This window comes from Rana temporaria, chromosome 3 (assembly GCF_905171775.1).
Source record: "Rana temporaria chromosome 3, aRanTem1.1, whole genome shotgun sequence".
Lineage (NCBI taxonomy): Eukaryota > Metazoa > Chordata > Amphibia > Anura > Ranidae > Rana > Rana temporaria.
The window spans coordinates 314,466,278-314,485,289 of NC_053491.1; the positions used below are offsets into that span (position 1 = coordinate 314,466,278).

The following is a 19,012-nucleotide window of genomic DNA, read 5'->3' on the forward strand; positions in this document are numbered from 1 at the left end:
CTGGTATAATATAACTATGCTAGGTAGTTAGGAATTCACAAATATGTTGCAGATATACCCATCACATCAAGTTGACTTTTAGATACTTTAGGGCGTATTTATAAAGCAGAGAATATAACATTCGCCAAACATTAATATGTGGTTAATTTGTTAAATGAAAAGTAAAAGCACATATATCGGGAAGTTTAACCTACAGTAAAATTTGGTAAATATCACATTTATTACTTTACAAATATGCCCCTTTTTATTGTTTACCCTAAAAGTTTGGCTAATACCTTCGGTTGTCCTTTACCACTTGGCTATAGTTGTAAAAATGTTTTCCCATATAATAAATACATTGATATTCCACTTCACTTCCTCTTTAATATCCAAAAGTAGTACTGGTTTTCATGATCCTGAGTAGAAGTGTCCCTGGAAAGCAAAGGTATTTGTCTTAGAATTGTATCAGGCTATGACAAAAAAAAACTTTGATTAATTAGTTGCATCATGTGTATTTAATATCAGACAAAAACCTTTTGATCCAGATGATCCAGATACATGAATCAAATCAGATCATTAGAAGTTGTATTAAAGACATTTCTAGACAGAGAAAAGCAGTCTGTTCACAATCTTACACGTACAGCGTATGATGGTGCTAAGCCAAGATTAAGTGGCACATGTGAAATCATTATCACAGTGGAAGATTTTAATGATAATGCTCCAAAATGTAATCAGCCATTTTATCAAGCCACAGATTTGGACCAAGGATAAAATGGTGATATTTTATATACATTTAGTAAAAAAGCAAATGAAGATATCAGCAAAGTGTTTAGTTTGGACAATCATACAGGGGAACTAAAAGTTATCAGGGAAGTGGATTTTGAACAGGTACAAATGTATGAAATACAAATAGATGCAGTTGATAATGGGGATATCCAATTGGTTGGACATTGTAAAGTTCTAGTGACTGTTGTAGATGTCAATGACAATCCTCCTAAGATGGCAGTAACTTCACTTGCTGTAACTGTTCCTGAAAACTCTCCAAACGGAACAACTGTTGCCATCATAAGTGTCCATGATCAAGATTCAGATCTCAATGCAAAAGTTAGGTGTGACATTCTTGATTCTTCACTCACAAAATACACCCAGCATTCAAGGGAGATGTTTCTTTATTTGTTTATATGAAACTGGATCGAGAAATAAAATCTCAGCATGAAGTGGTAATAGTAGCAAGAGATAAGGGAACACCACCACTATCAGCTTCAAAGACTCTTCAAAATTATATTAGTGATGTGAATGACAATGCTCCATTGTTTCAAAAACCATATGATACAATTGTTATCAAAGAAAACAATCCTCCAGGTTCTCATGTATACACATCATTAGCATCTGACGCAGATATTGGGCAGAATTCCTTCATCACATATTCAGTTGGTGACAGCACTGTTGAAGCAATCCCCATAACTTCCTATATCTCAGTGAATCCAGAGAATGGAAACAAATTTGCTTTAGTGTAATTTGACCATGAACAAGTGACTTATTTACAGTGTCACATAAAAGCGACTGATGCTGGTTTACCTCCACTTAATTCAAATCTTACTCTAAATATTTTTATTGAAGCTATCAATGACAATGCTCCCTTCTTCATGCCACTTTTTCCTGCATTGACATCAAAAACTCCAAAGACAATTCAGCCTGGACACTTGGTTACTAAAGTAAGAGCAGTAGATATTGATTCTGGATACAACGCTTTGTTATCCTACCACTTGAAGAATCTCTCAGGGAAAATTCCATTTGTTATATCTCAGCACACAGGAGAAATTATTTTAAAACGTTCCTTTACAGATTCAGATAATGAAGAATATAGACTAATAGTGATTGCTCTGGACCATGGAGAGCCAGCCATGACAGCAGTTACAGAAATTGTCATCTCTTTGGTGGAGTCTGGAGAAGAAATTCTGTATGATAATCAGGAATCCAAAGGAATTACTGAAGAATTTACTGAAGCAAATGTCTATTTAGTGGCTGCAATCTGTATAATATCAAGTGTATTTCTCAATACATTAATTGCCTTCACTGTCTTAAGATGGCAAAAATGCAGAGATGAAGTGAATGACCTAAAGGAAAATTACAAGATCTGCTCAAACACTAGAGGTAGTTGGGTGTACTCTCAACAAAATCAGTACAGAGTATGTTCAAACCCATTACAACGAAAAAGTGACTTAATAGTTTTCACTCCAAATAGCTCTCAAACACCAAACAATGAAGAAAATGTCAACCAAACAAGGGCCCTGCTAAATGCATCATATCAGGTACTTTAATATGAATATATATTTATCTTTCTACCGGTTTTACAACAATAAACGTAATATTTAATTTTTATTTTTCCTAATATGATGCATCGAATATACGAAAATTAACTGCAGATATTATCCCATGAAAAAAGGCCTCCTACCTTTACTACATGGGCTAGCACAAAGGTATATAGAATAAAAGAGACAACACACCAATGTAATACAACACATTTATTGAATTTGGATTTAAATTGGCCACCGTGTCATCCACAAGGTGGGGGGTTACAATCCTCAAATAAATAAAATAAATAAGCCATCTTGGCTAAACTATCTTTAATAAAATTAATTGGTGTCCATCCAGCCAAAGCTGGATGACTACTCCCCAATTTGGACGACATCATTACTTGATGAAGGGAGGGCGGGTGGGCGTTGCTGCACGTCAGGGACGGTGTGAGCAGCCGCCTCAACCGGTCCCTTAAATAGGCTCCTGTTGGCGTGGGCTGCTAGCCGCGCAAATTGACCAATCGGCTGCTCAGCCGCCCCGCATCCAATCCCGCAGCTGTTACTGCCCGGGGAACATGTGGCAGCTCCTGTGACCTGCAAAAGAGAACAGGGGAGGGGGAACAAACAGCTGTATCCTCCTTTGAGTCAGCCCATGCCGGTCCAGCTTATTGCTGTGACCCCTCATGGGCTAGCACAAAGGTATATAGAATGAAAGAGACAACACACCAATGTAATACAACACATTTATTGAATTTGGATTTAAATTGGCCATGGTGTCATCCACAAGGTGGGGGGTTACAATCCTCAAATAAATAAAATAATTAAGCCATCTTGGCTAAACTTTCTTTAATAAAATTAATTGGTGTCCATCCAGCCAAAGCTGGATGACTACTCCCCACCGGCCACGGCCAGCAGCGAAGCTACTGTCTGGGGCCCCCCCACAAACGCGGCCAATTCAATAAGACTCTGGAGGCCCATTTTGAAAATGTCCAGGCCTATAAATGATAGGTGGACTTTGTCTTTCCGAAATAAACCTGGCAAAAACCCTTTCAACTCAGAATGGCGAAATGAAAACCCACCAATGGAAGACATAAAGCTATGGATCGTCCTGTTCAGACGCCTGTTGATCCTATCTACATAAAAAAGGCTGCCCTGAGGAGACCACAAAAGCCTGGGGACCATCTCAGAATATGACAATACAGCGCCTGGAAACATCAGAGTTATGGAATGCAGATCTAACTTCATCTCGCACAACAAATCCCATGTACTAAATTTTCCCAGGTATGAATGACTAGAATTTGGGGGGAAGGCCAAATGCTGGATAAATAAGCTAGATGTTCTATAATATTGCACCAACGCATCCCCCTGACTCCTGACCATAAATCCATAAATAAATCGGTATCCAGACCTCGATTAGAAGAGTAGGATCTGGATCCAGAATGCTTGGCAGCCCAGAAGACGTAGGAGTGACCTACTATCCAAACGACTGTCCTGGTGTGATCTGAAAAAGTAGGTTTAAAGGGTTAGAAGACTAGGGCGGACATAAATTTTATATCTGCCACTACCCCAACGTCCTATATTTTTCAATTTACTCTCTGAAAAACCAAGGGAGTCAGCTGTGGTGGCCGCCCCGATTCTGAACGAATGAGTGGAAAAACGGAAACCTGACAGGTTCAGACGCTTTAAACAAGCAGTCAACACAGCTGAGAATTGATACCTTGTTAAAGAGGATAAATCTTCATGAATAAAAAATGAGTCACCAGCCAAAGGCCTAACTAAAACATAATTTGAGACATGAAGTACCGGACAAATGGCCCTATTCGGGGAGCTTGACAAACAGAACCAACGACCTCTACCATCCTGGGAGGTCTTAGATCTGCAAAGGAAAAGATGAAGTAACCCTCCGTCTAAATGGACAGGAGAAAAACGTAGAAAAGAAAATGAACGTTTATTAGCTGCTGTAAATTCACCTACTCTAAGGGCTCCAAAAAAGGCAACTGAGAACGCGGCTTTGAAAAGAAGGCACTCGAATTCTGATGAACAAACCTCTTGCAAAATACCAAGAAGGCTGCCCAACAAGGAGATCGATATCGGACGCCTATTGTCAATCGATGGATTAGCTCTCCTAAGACCTTTGAGAACTTGAGAAACTTGGAAAAATGAAGTCAGGGCAGGGGAACCCGTGAATTTTAGAAAGAAAGAGACACCCGCTAAAATTTTACTAATGGAAGCTGGGCTAAGGTGAGATTGAATAAGGAAAGACAGAAAAGATAAAGCAACGTAGGAAGAAAATCGGACAACGAATCCAAACCCGCATCCTGACAGAAAGAACACCACTTGCTCCATGAATGCCTATAATCCAGCCACGTCTTCTCCGATACCGAGGCCTTGAGGTTAGTGAATATTAGTCCCAAATTAAGCCCCAGAGGAAATCTGGGTAAGGGGTGCCATGTTGATCCGCTGACGGGGCCAAGTCCTGGAATCTCTCGAACTGTGAACAAGACAAAGCGTCAGCTATGTTATTCTCTATGCCCGCTATGTGTTCAGCTTTCAACCAGATATTAAAGCACATACAATGTAACACCAGGAAACGTAACCGTTTTATAACTGGCTCAGACTTTGAAGATAGAGTATTGATGGCAAAAAAGACACCCTTATTATTCGTGTGAACCAAAATTCTCCGATCCATAAAGGTGTCTTTCCAAATTACCACCGCAACAATGACAGGGAATAACTCCAGAAAGACTAAGTTCTGCAGAATCTCCTTCTGACGCCACTCCGTATACCATTCGCTAGCACACCACTGACCATTCAGAAAAGCCCCGAAGCCTGAAGACCCGGCTGCGTCTGTAAAGAATTCCAATTGGTTGCTATCTACGAATTCCTGCTGCCATACTGATGTACCATTAAAATTGCTTAGAAAGGAATCCCAAATTTTTAAATCTTCCCTACTGCTTTTGGAAATACAAACATGAGAATAAGGGCTCTTGATGCCTTTGATAGCTAGTGAAAACCTGTGTGAGAAAACCCTAGCCATGGGAATAATTCTAGCTACGAAAGCAAAAAGCCCCAGAAGAGACTGGGCTTCTTTTAGTAAAACCTTCTTTCTGGCTAGAAAGCCTGAGATCAGCAAAGACATCTTCTGTATTTTTTGTTTTGGCAATCTGAATTCCATCCGTTCAGAGTCAATGGTGATTCCCAGAAACTCAATGGAAACAGAGGGTAAAACTGTTTTGTCATGTGCCAGGGGAACTCCGAAATCCCTACAGATGTTAAAGAACACCTGTAAAGTTTCCATGCAAACTGAGGACCCTGCTGGACCAACAAACAAAAAATCGTCCAGGTAATGGAGGACATAGCTCTGGGGTATGATTTCTGACACGACCCAGTGTAGAAAGGACGAAAAGCCTTCGAAATAAAAACATTATAGAGGAAACCCCATGGGCATGCATTTGTCAAAGTAAAATTGCCCCATGAACTGAAACCCCAAGGAGTTGAAACCTTGCGGGTGTACTGGGAGGAGGCGAAAGGCTGACTTAATGTCAGCCTTGGTCAGTAGTGACCCTTGGCCTGCCCGTCTCAGCAGAACTAGAGCTTCGTCAAATGAAGAATAACATACTGGTACCTCAATATTTGAAACTTTGTCATTTAAGGATGAGGCCGGAGGGTAAGAGAGATGATGGATCATTCTAAAGCAGCCTTCTTCTTTTTTTTGGCACAATGCCTAAAGGGGATAAACGAAAATCTGAAAACGGAGGATAAGAAAAGGGGCTGGCAATTCTGCCATCTAGCAGCTCTTTGGATATTTTATCCTGGACCATAGCAGCATGCGTAAAGGCAGACAATAAATTATGTACCATTGTACACCCCGGGCCCTTAAAAGAGGGTGCCAAGAAACCGTCAGTAAACCTTTCAGTTAATAGAGCTGCCATCCTGTGGTCGGGATATCGCTCTAACCAAGGGCGCATTTTTACTAGGCTTACCCGTGTCAGGGCCTTTACCATGGGTTCTAGGTGCTGACTGAAACGTGTTTGCGGCAGCTTTGCGAAAACATCTTCTTGCCGCGTGGGTACCATTGCAGTATGAGCATTCATGTTTTAATCTGCAATTCGACAATAATTTGCATTGTCCCTCGTTAAATGCAAAACAAAACCCCTTCCGAAATGCACTCTGAGCATTGGGCTGAGGTCGAGGAGTAAACTGTGGCCTTGCTGGTAGCATAAGGTTAAGCCATAAGCCCACGTCCTTCGACCCCCAGTGTAAAGAGGGATGGACTGCTAGCTTCTGCCGAAAATTTTCGTCTTATGTAAACCATGCTGAGCCGCCAAAGTGGCGAAAGGCCTCAGCAATTATATCCAGGTGTTGAAATAAACCTGAACACTTCCCAGGGAAACGTTCCCCCATGACCGCTGCATAAATGCAGAAGGCTTGCAACCAATTCTGGAAGGTCTTGGGGATTGCCCTCCTCCTATCCTCCTCCGTTCTATCACCCGTTTGTCTGTCTGACTTAGTCAAGAATTCTTTAGAAGCTGGTAACAATGACAAAATATCGAGGAATTCACCCATTCATATTTTTTCCTTCACCGCCTTTGGCAGATGAAAACCCAGCGGCAACAAAACGCATGGAAGTGGCTCTTTAAATGAGGATTCACCGACTGTTACAGCGGAAGGTCTAAGTGGCAAAACAGGGTTCCCAGACATAGGTGGATATAGTAACCCAGACATAGGTGGATATAGTAACCTGGAGCGGGACAAACTTGTATCTGTGACCTGCATGGCGGGGTCACCAGACTCTTGCCAAATAGCACCAATATTCTCTTGCATATTAGCATAATCATCAGTAATACTATAAGCCACATGTCCCGCACCAGACATCTGTGCCCTCTGACCTTCATTTAATGTGTAACCTTGCAAATGCATTCTTTGCTCAGCACCAGTCAGCTGTGCACCTGTAAACTCACCCAAGTTCATAACATTACCTCCAGCACCGGACATCCGAGCACCCTGTGTGACACAAACATTATCTGCACCATTACTATGTGCCCCCTTAAACTGGTGTAAGATGTTAGACAGAGAATCAATCAAAACTGAAAACTTTGCAGCATGAGCATTAGCATTACTCTCACCCTCAGGAACTGTCGTTTGCCCACTCGTGCCCTCAGCTAGAGGAGGAGTAGCGCTGTTCCCTTGTTGGCAGGATGCACTCTGAATCACTGCTCCCTCCTGGCTTAACAGCTGTGGAGGAGCACTCATTTTCTGCCGTTTAGTCTTCCGACCAGGCTGCTTCCTGGTACCGCCCCCGGCTGCTGTCACCTTAGAGCCAGCTGCTGGCGAAGCTGAGCTGACCTCTTCTGCCAGGCACTGCCTCAGCCACTCCTCCCCTCTTCTGCTCTCCGCCCTTTCAAGTAACCTACAAAGGAGCTCCTCACTGCCGCTGGAGGAACCCATGCTGATGAGGGGAGAGGCGCGCCGCTGCTTGTCGCTGCACATCAGGGACGGTGTGAGCCACCTCACCTGGTCCCTTAAATAGGCTCCTGTTGGCAGGGGCTGCTAGCCACGCAAATTGACCAATCGGCTGCTCAGCCGCCCCGCATCCAATCCCGCAGCTGTTACTGCCCGGGGAACATGCGGCAGCTCCTGTGACCTGAAAAAGAAAATAGGGGAGGGGGAACAAACAGCTGTATCCCCCTTTGAGCCAGCCCATGCTGGTCCAGCTTATTGCTGTGACCCCTCATTCCACTGCCTCTACATACTCTTCAGCCTTCAATAGTTCTGTGACTGTTTTTACAGCAATGCAATCAGAGAGATAAAGGGTGCTGCAATGGCTCTGATGGATAGTGCCACTAGTATCAAGCTGGACATTTCATAGTTCATCATACACACACCAAGCTGCTTTAACAAAGCAATTTTATGATTACATATAATTGGGGGACTCTTATAACTGAGGGACTCTTTCCTCACGCATCAATAAAAATTGCTGTGGACAAGCAGCTTGATATACTCATGACAAGCTTTGCACTACATTCACTACACAACACAGCAGTGACAACGTTTTGAAATACTGAACTTGGCAGCTGGCAGAGGACACAGTCATCTGATACTTCCAGAAGTAGCAAATGCTGAAGAATCTGATGTAGGCTAATTTAGTAATATTGATCCTGTATACTATCTGAAATAATTTTAATGCATTCTTTTAATTGATAGGTCGTGATCCACTCCAATCCTTGGCATTTACTGTACATCATTCAGATGCACTAATCTGTATAGAAGGATTCATTTTAGTACAATGCAGCACTATCTTTAAGACCATGAACGAACAAAGCAATTCAAATATCAATTCGCCATAAAATTTTTATGAAAATTGTAAGTCAAAGAAGTTGTAATTTTGACTAAATGACAATAAAGGCAAAATCACTCATATTTTTACTCATGAAGACATGAAGAAGTATTTTAAAAAGTATTAACAACATGTATCCATTTCAGATTTTTATTTAACAATAGTGTTGACAAATACAAGAATAGCCTTAACCATGATAGGGTCTGGTATTTTTGGTAAATATGGTATTCTTGGGATTTAAGGTGACAAGTGCTTTTGCGCTAAAACAGACCCTAAATGAATGAACCCACCAAAAATATAATAGTGCAGCAAAACCTAGTAATGTTTACATAACATTGAACAAGGATACAAATAAAAAGAAAGATTCTGCGCAGAAATATCACGCTGGTGAACTAATGGTATCACATAAAAATACAAATTAGTAGCATAAAGTAGTGAACTAATTAATGTAGGAGCTGACAGAATTCAGCATAGAATATATCAAAAATAAAAATAGATTATAAAATATCAAAAATAGAGTGCAGTGTAGTGAGTCCAAAAAAATATATATATATATAGTACTCAAAAAGTGCAAAAATATGAACAGGTGTGTGCAAAGAAATAAAAATGGGAGAGTCCAGTCCCAAAAAATAAGCACGAATCAGCTGTCAGAATGGATGCACTGTATGCACTGGATGAAGATGAGCACCAGCTCGATGATAGAAACACAGCCGTGTGATAGAAGATAATTCAGATCCCTAGCTGAGCTCCCGGGACTCTTACCTCTCAGCCCTCCTTAATGGGCAATGATGTACAGGTCACTCGCAGCCTTCTATGGGTGGTCACAAATGCTTCCTCTCTCGGTCTAGTGAATCCTCCCTCTAGTGGGTCAGGTGCTCCTCAATACCGAATGGGTAATAAAAGCAAGAAAGAGAAAGAGAGGGGACTCCCATAGTGAGGTATCGTATGGTGCAGGTGTAATATTTTATTGAGGAAAAACCTGCGCTTACATAGGAAACTAAAAACAATGTGCAACGAAGGAATAAACAAGCGGCGTGTCAATCGCCAGCTTACTTCACTCCGGGTGTACGTCCTCCAATCCCTACGCGTTACGACACCACGTGTCTTCGTCTGGGGAATCTGATTGGTAGTGTGGATGTTGTTTATATCTCCGAAAAACCGGAAGTCTCAACGCGGCCATTTTGTTGGAGACCACGATGTACTATGTATCGGACATGCTAAAGGGGACATATAGCAATACATAACTTGGCACTCGAGACAATACATCAGAGATAACGAGGGCTATATTCTCATGGACAAAACGTTGTATTTCTGATTGATATCCTCGGAGCCAGCAAAATATAAAAAGTTATAAAAAATTATAAAAAATATATAGGCCATGGAGAGGGCATATATAGGTGATATCCATAAATCAAAGTGTAATTAAAACTAACGCCAGAGCCAAGACATCACCAATACGTGACCACTAGATGTCGCTCATGGCTAAAATACATTGTATATACTGTATCCATTATATAGTAATACGCTTATTACAAGCTCGTTAGCCAAACACGAGAGTGGGAGGCATAGTATTGTGGTGAGTGTCCACTGTGAGGGGGGATTGGAGCACTGAACACTGAGGTGTGGTGGAAGTCCTGGAAAAGTGGATTAATCACATTGAAGTTACATGAACTTTTTTCTTTATACTTCACGTCTTTTATGTTACATCACGGACTTTTTTTCACTTATTATTATTATTATATAATATTTTTTTTGCATGTTTACAGTGTATGAGGTTAATCACTTATAATTGTGTTATCACATTGTACACTTGTATATATTTAGATTTGAATATTTATTTATTCTCATAGCGCTGTGGTTTTATATTGGCACTTGATGTATATAATATATTCCTTTATTTTTCACATAATATTTATTTAAACAGCAGCTAGGCGCTTTAACTTCTTTTCCAGACTGGCGCAGTAGTGGGTTATCAGTCGGGCGCAATTGTGATATCCCAATTATTACATTTCTATACTTTTTAACTACTAGCAGCCATGGAATCCATCAATTATTTGATGAATAGGCAATTGAGTGCTGACACAATTTTCTCCACTAGTCATGAAATGACAGACTGTGAGGAAGATTATCCAGGGATTTAAAAATCCTTGGAGATTCTATTAGAGAAACAAATAAAAGCCTGGTGGGATGTGTTTACGTTCGAGCACTATAATAAGGAGGGTCTGATTTTTAGGAGTTTAAGGTGGGAGGTGACTCCCCAGGATGGTCTCCACGAGACTAAATATATGGATGAATGGAAAAAATTCTTTGATAAAGTGGGGATGGATTTACAGGTATTAGTTCTGAAAAGGAAACAAATTAAGTTGAGTATGATTAATGATAAAATCAAAATCATACAAGACAAATTAGTACCAATTAATGACTCTGCCATGATTAAAGAATTTAATACGAACATGAAAAAAAAACTGGAGAAAGTTGATAGGGAAACACAGAAGAGAAAGGTTAAGAAATATAACCGAGACTCCGAAGATTTCAAGAATGATAAGATATATGCATGGCAAAATGCTGCCGGAACTGACAACGCGAACGAGGGAGTCAAACCTGTACAAAAAACGAACCCCGCGAGTCAGAAAAAGGATTCAATTAAACAAACTACCGGGAAAGCCACAATGAGGAAAAGTGAACATCTACTGCCAAATCAGAGACGGAACTCTGACTCACAGGCTTCTGGAAGTGGACAGTATGGTCCACAATTTGAATCACCTGCAGCACCTAGACGAGAGAGAGATGATTACCAATATGGCCAAAATCATCAATCACCTCGCCCTTATTATACACAGGGTGAACATAACCATTGTCAGTATTACCCTCAACAAGAATATCAACAGTGGTATGCACACCCAGCACCTAATCATTATTATCATCAACCACAGCCTTTTTTAGGGCAGAGGGGGAGGGGGAGAGGAACAACCCCGAGGAGACCCCCTCATACTACTCACAACAGGGGGGTGGACAGGAATGGACAACCACATCCTCACTCCAAGAATGGGGACTACCCCCAAAGAGAAGAAGGGGCTGTAGGGCCGGACGGAGAAAGCAATCCAAAGAAAAGACCGAGGAAAACCTAAATACAGGGATCTTCAATTTAAGTAAAGTAGTGTTGAATCCGAAAGAGCTGAACATACTAAACACTGGCCTAAAATGTGCACCAAGGAGAGTCATGAACAAGTTTAATTTGTACATCGACACTCATAAATTTATAAGGACTCTTAATATGAAAAAATACTTTCTGAGTCATCCGGCAGAATCATCTTTAAAGAGTAATGCTGCACCTGTGCACATAGATAGTGGCCTGAAGAATAGATCCCTATTTAATCCCCAAAACCCAAATAATCATTACATCGAGGTCTTTAAGCAGTTAGTGCTGAAGGACATTGATGAACTTCCCCAAAAGAAGAAGGTTAACCCAGATTTTATTAAGGAAGGAATAAAAAGCCTTGAAAATAATAAAGAGATTATCATCCGCCCTGCGGACAAGGGGGGCGGGGTGGTCGTTATGGATAAGGAGTTTTATCTGAACCAACTGACCACACTGTTGAGCGACCCTACCACTTACAGGAGATTGGGCTCAGACCCCACTGAGGATTATAAATCTCAACTAGATGCTCTAGTTTGTTGGGGATACCGGACCAAGGCCCTCAATGCCAAAGAAAAAGCCTATCTGGCCCCTTCTGTGTGTAGGACTCCTGTGATATACACGCTTCCGAAGATTCATAAACACCCAACAGTCCCACCGGCCCGGCCCATTGTAAATGGGATTGGATCAGTAACTGCCAGGTTGGGAGAGTACTTAGACAAGTTCCTCCAGCCCAGTGTTCGTAACACTAAGGCGTTTCTGAAGGACACGACGGACTTATTGACATCTTTGGAACTATTAAATATTAATCCTGAGTCCAACATTATTTTGGTAACAGCGGACGTAGCGTCCCTTTATACCATAATTCAACATGAGGACGCTGCGCTGGCATTAAATTGGGCACTGAGCAGGAGGGACGACATTCCCCATGTCCAAAAGAAATTTCTGGGCCATGCCTTAGAGTTCTGCATGGCGCACAACTATTTCTGGTTCAATGGCTTTTTCTTCTCGCAGCAGGTTGGCGTGGCTATGGGAGCAAAGTTTGCTCCCAGCCTCGCCAACCTGTTCATGGCGGAATGGGAGGATAGATATATCTTCCGCAACCAGAAACAACAGCTTATTTTCTACCGCAGATTCATCGACGATCTCTTACTCATATGGGAGGGATCGGAGGTGGATCTGAGATTGTTCCTGACAGATCTTAATAACAATAGAAATAACATCAAGCTTGAATACAATATCAGTATGAGTTCAGTCGATTTCCTTGATGTCAATATTGAACATCTAGATGGAATATTGAAGACCAAGGTACATTTCAAAACGACGGATCGGAACAGCTACTTGTCGATCCGAAGCGGGCACCACCCGGCGTGGATAAGCAATATTCCGAAAGGACAGTTCCTAAGAGTGAGGAGAAATTGTACTGAGGAATCTGACTATATAGAACAAGCAACTATGTTGAAACAGAGATTTGTACAGAAGGGGTACAATGAAACTAAATTGAATAACATCATAAGAGATGTAGCAGATGTACCGAGGGAACAATGTCTAAGGAAGAAAGAATCTGTTGAATCCAATAGTCAACATCAATGGGGTTTTTTAACAGGTTTCCACTCTCAATATAAGGATATTGAAACCATCTTTCGTAAACATTGGTATATCCTGGCTAGAGATACACATTTGGGGACTGTAATACCAGAGCAGCCTCGGTTTATTTACCGAAAGGCACCAAATTTTGGAGATAGAGTTGTCCGAAAAATTCTGGATCCCCCCAATCCTTCTATAAAAATTGACTTAAAAGGTTTTTTTCCCTGTCGAAGGTGCATATGTTGTCGAACAGTACAAACACACAACAGGGGTAAATGTGAAATAACAGGAAGTGATGGTAGATCTTTTGAAATTAAAGAATTCAGCACGTGCAACTCCTCCTATGTAGTCTATTTATTATGGTGCCCCTGTGGTTTACTCTATGTGGGGAGAACTAAAAGATTGCTCAGGGTGCGAATCGCTGAACACTTAGCGAACATAAAAAAGGGCTTTGAATATCACAGCGTCTCGATGCATTTTAAAAAGAGACATAAACAGGACCCATCTCTGATTCAATTTTGTGGGATCGACGTGGTGTACTTCGGTTGGAGGGGTTCAAACAGAATAAGGGACCTCTCACAGCGCGAAACCCAGTGGATATATCTGCTTAAATGTCTCCAGCCTCGGGGTTTAAATATAGAAGTTGACCTCAATTGCTTTATCAATAATTCTTGAGGTATATAGCTCCTACACTATACTCTCCATACTCAGGTTGTTTATCTATATCATTAATATATGTTATGGGTGAACAGTTTATCTTCTAATGTTCGGTTCTGGGTTGTACCCAGTATTGAACTGCAGGGTAATAAGCTATATTAGCATGGGCGATACCAGTTTAAACCCTTATCTTTGCAGTTGTCAGTATTGTGGTTAGACACCTAGACTCTATGTAAATTCATCTGGTTATTATGATGTCTGGATTTTAATTCATTTAAACTTGTTTATCCTCAATCATTATTGATCATTAACCATTCATTCCATATGTAATTACTATTAATTGTTTAATTTAATTTAAACTCAATTTGCGTATTCATCTATATGCACGAGAGTTACCTTAAGGTATGTTGACCCGAATGGAATGGCTGGGCTCCTCTCGTGTTAATATGTAGATGTATAGAACATAATCTAATATAGTAATTTTTATATTTTTTATATTTAGTTTAATGTGAATTTAACTATTTTAGTTAATAATTCTACAATATATGTATGTCAGATCATAGTTATAGTGCTAATTTTAATTTTTAATGATGTAAGTACTCTATTTATCTAATGAATGTATGACCATTATTGAGATGTGTGTCAAAACTGAGGATTGGTGGTCACGGGGATCCTCGAGAGACTGTCCCCTTTTTTAGATCATTAGTTACCCCCAGTTTTTGATAAGTGCTATTATGCCCACACAATTTCATTTTTTAATCTATATTTGTACTACTATCAACCTATCAGTTTGTTTTTTTTCTTTAAAAGTAGACCGTTGTGTGACATGTCAGTGTATCCGGTATACACCGCATCTCCGTCTGGGTTAACGCTGCGAATATTGTCTATTGGCCACGGGGTACACGTGACCAGTTGGCTGCGTCCCCCGTTGTTAGGACAACGCGGCACCCTGACGATAGCCTACGCTCATTGGTCATCCTGCGGTAAACTGATTGGATACAAGAGAAGCGCAGCATGATTGGCTGCGCTCCTCGTTGCTGTAGTGATGAGTGAGACGCTATACACAGCTCCCGCCCATAGACAACGGCGATGATCTCACCCCATTGGACACTGAAGCACACGTGACCGGGTGACGTTCTCGCTGTTTCAGATGGTGCGATATACACACGCAAGAGGCGGGGTGTCAATCGTCACTGTCTGATCCTATTCGCTGATAGCATCCCTGAATATATATAAAAGAGGGGAAGGGGTGATTCGGCCATACCCATGAATAAGACAGGAAGTCGAAACATGTCGGGGCGTGGACTAATCCATGTTTAAAAAGTTCCAAGTTACATCTAAGACTGCTAGCAGCCATCTCGTAGCTGTTTGGAATTACCAAAGATAAGAGTTATCGTTTGAAGTGGTGTGCTGTGCCGAGGATTGCGGTGAGATTATCCAGTTGACCGAGGGTCCGCTGTGACCACTGTTATCTGCAGTTGAGGATTTTGAAGTGTGCAGCGATCTGTTCATACACAAAGTTTTACATTTGAGTTTGTTTGTGAGTGCAACTTTTGGAGGTTCATTTGAGTGTTTTTATTAAACTGGTCTTACGTTTTTACACTATTGTGCACCTTTCTTTTTTTGCATTGCTACTTGGAACATCCTTGCATTTAATACTGGAATTCATTTACTGGTGACACCGTGGAGATACTCTTATTACAAGCTCGTTAGCCAAACACGAGAGTGGGAGGCATAGTATTGTGGTGAGTGTCCACTGTGAGGGGGGATTGGAGCACTGAACACTGAGGTGTGGTGGAAGTCCTGGAAAAGTGGATTAATCACATTGAAGTTACATGAACTTTTTTCTTTATACTTCACGTCTTTTATGTTACATCACGGACTTTTTTTCACTTATTAATATTATTATATAATAATTTTTTTGCATGTTTACAGTGTATGAGGTTAATCACTTATAATTGTGTTATCACATTGTACACTTGTATATATTTAGATTTGAATATTTATTTATTCTCATAGCGCTGTGGTTTTATATTGGCACTTGATGTATATAATATATTCCTTTATTTTTCAGTAATAAAAGGGTTGTACAGTAATAAAGTTTATATGGATAATATATATTAAAATATGTTTAAAATCCTTATATTTCATAAAAGGGGTAAAACCTAATTGTATCTATATTCATAATAGTGAGGGGCTCCCATATCAACTGATGATAAGGAATGAATATAATACTATAATTAAATTAAAATACAATAGAGGGTGTATATAAATAAATAATATATATGGTGGTCGTACACTCGATTTGTCGCAACTTACAACCATAAAATATATATATACACATAATAGGCAATCAGTAAGAAAGTTCAATAGGATACATAGTTAACCTATATCTAACTTCTCTAAAAATGTGGGGAACTAAAAATTGCTGAGGAAGCAGTTGAGATCAAACTCAACGTTCATTCCTCCTGGTGTCAGGGTGCGCATCTTATGGATCCACTGGGATTCTTTTTGACTGATCGTGCGCACCTTGTGGCTTCCTCTCCACGAGTGATTAAATTTATCAATACCCCAAAATTGTAGTTTAGAGGGATCCTGATTGTGTACCTGATCAAAGTGTCTAGAGACACTATGTTTCGGGAAGCCATTTATTATGTTCTCCACATGCTCGCTAATTCGAACCTTCAAGGCCCTTTTTGTTCTCCCAACGTATTGGAGATTACAGCTACATTGTAACACATATACAACAGCTTCGGTGTGACATCCAATAAAGTCCTTAATCACGTGGGTTTCTCCTGTGTTTGTTGCCACAAACTCGGTACGTTTCTTTTGAAACTTCTGTGATTTTCGACATGCATTACAGTTTTTGCATGGATAGAAGCCTTTTCCCGAGAAAAATGAATATCCTGGCTTTGGGGGTGGTTCTACTACTGATTTTACAATCAAATTTCTTAGAGTAGGTGCTCGTTTGTACACTATCCTTGGTTTTTCAGGAAGTAATTTTCCTAGATCTTTATCTCCTTTCAAGATGTGCCAGTGTCTTCCAATCAGTTTGGCCACATCTTTATATTGGGAGTTATAATCAAGGATGAGTACTGGTGCTGTTTGTTGTTGGCACTTTTTTGGTTTGTCCTGTAGCATCACTTTTCTATCCAGTTTTTTGACAGTATCTATTTGGCCTTTAATCCATGACTCTTCATAGCCTTTTTCTTTAAATCTCAGACCAATCATGTCTGCTTGTAATGAATAATCACTCTCTTTTGTGCAGTTTCTTCTTAGTCTAACTAGTTGCCCCCTAGGGATATTAAAACGCCAAGGTTTAAAATGGCAACTGTCTGTTGAGAGGTAGCTATTCATATCAACGTTTTTAAAATGTGTTTTAGTAACAATTTTATCTTTCTCAATACTGATGTTCAGGTCTAGGAAATCTACAGATTTGTCATCGATTTTCCATACCAAGGAAATGTTTTTATCATTTCTATTGAGTGTTTCAAGAAAGTTCACCAAGCTCTCTCTATTACCACTCCACAGGATAATGATGTCATCTATATACCTTTTGTAGCGAGATAACTCAGTAGGAGTATTCTCGTATATAGCTGACTCTTCCCATAATGCCATAAAGGCATTTGCCACGCTGGGTGCAAATTTTGCACCCATGGCAATGCCAATTGCCTGATGGTAATAGTTCTGGTCGTACCAGAAGTAATTACACTTGAGGCACAGATCGAGGCATTTAATGAGAAACTTCCTTTGAGGGCAAATGAGGTTACTAAATTTACGTAGAAGCCATTTAGCGGCAAAGCAGGCAACATGGTGTTGCACGATTGTATACAGTGATGTAACATCTGCCGTGGCGATCAATGTTCTTCCTTCACTCACGGGTACTGTATCTAATAGCTGTAATATATGTTTCGAGCCCTTGCGATACTATCAAGATCCGTACTATGATCAGCGCCAACCCTTGAGTTATTATGATCACAGTACACAAAGGGCTTTTTTAGACAGGGAGAGGAGAGACCTCTCCCCACGACGGCAATCAGAACACTATCGCTCGCCACCAAGAAAAACTCAGGAAGACAGACTAAATCCCGAACAAAGAGAGGCCATCATGCGGGAAATGGATTCCAAGCGAAAAAGAGAAAGGTTGGTGGAAACGTGGTAAATCTGAGTTGGAAATCCGTGACGGCAGAAGAACTGGCGGTCTTAGATAAAGGATTGAAACACGCACCCACTAAGAACCTCAATAAATTCGATACATACATTGGAATACGGAAATATGTGAGGAAACTCACTATTAAGAAGGCCATCTTAAATAACCCGTTTACATCCCGTCTGATTGCAGCAACGAACGGGAATGAACCAATACATAGTACTCTGAGAAACAACTCAGTTTACAATCCCCAAATTTCTAAAAACCAACATATTGACGTTTTCAGTAAAATGGTTTTACAAGACCTGGAGTCTCTAAAACTAAAAAACAGGAGTGACCCTATCCATATAAAGAAAGGTATTAAATTACTTAAAGAAAGAACTGACATTGTTGTCCGCCCTGCAGATAAGGGAGGAGCAGTTGTGATACAATCAAAAGAACAATACCAAAACGAATTGAGTAGACAACTGCAAGATGGCACAACATATGTTAAACTTCTGGGTAATCCCATTAGAAAGTATAAGAAAGAATTGGCATTACTTATTGATCTAGGAAAGAAAAAAGAGATCCTGAATAAAAAAGAATCTAAATATTTACTGCCAGAAACCTGTAGAACACCAGTTATATATACTGTCCCTAAGATCCACAAATCCCGAGAAAATCCACCGGGAAGGCCCATCGTGAATGGGATAGATTCCCTGACTGCGAGGATGGGACAGTACATAGATCATTTCATCCAGCCTGCAGTTCAAGCTACACCAGCCTACCTCAAGGACACGAAACATATATTACAGCTATTAGATACAGTACCCGTGAGTGAAGGAAGAACATTGATCGCCACGGCAGATGTTACATCACTGTATACAATC

General features: G+C 40.5%; 1 protein-coding gene and 1 pseudogene across 4 annotated transcripts in view; both read left to right on the top strand.

Moving 5' to 3' along the window:
• LOC120932468 (protocadherin alpha-C2-like) overlaps window positions 1–19,012 on the top strand; it is a 385,799-nt gene that overhangs the window by 72,029 nt on the left and 294,758 nt on the right. The window lies entirely within an intron of this gene.
• LOC120932472 lies at window positions 383–2,309 on the top strand (annotated as a pseudogene).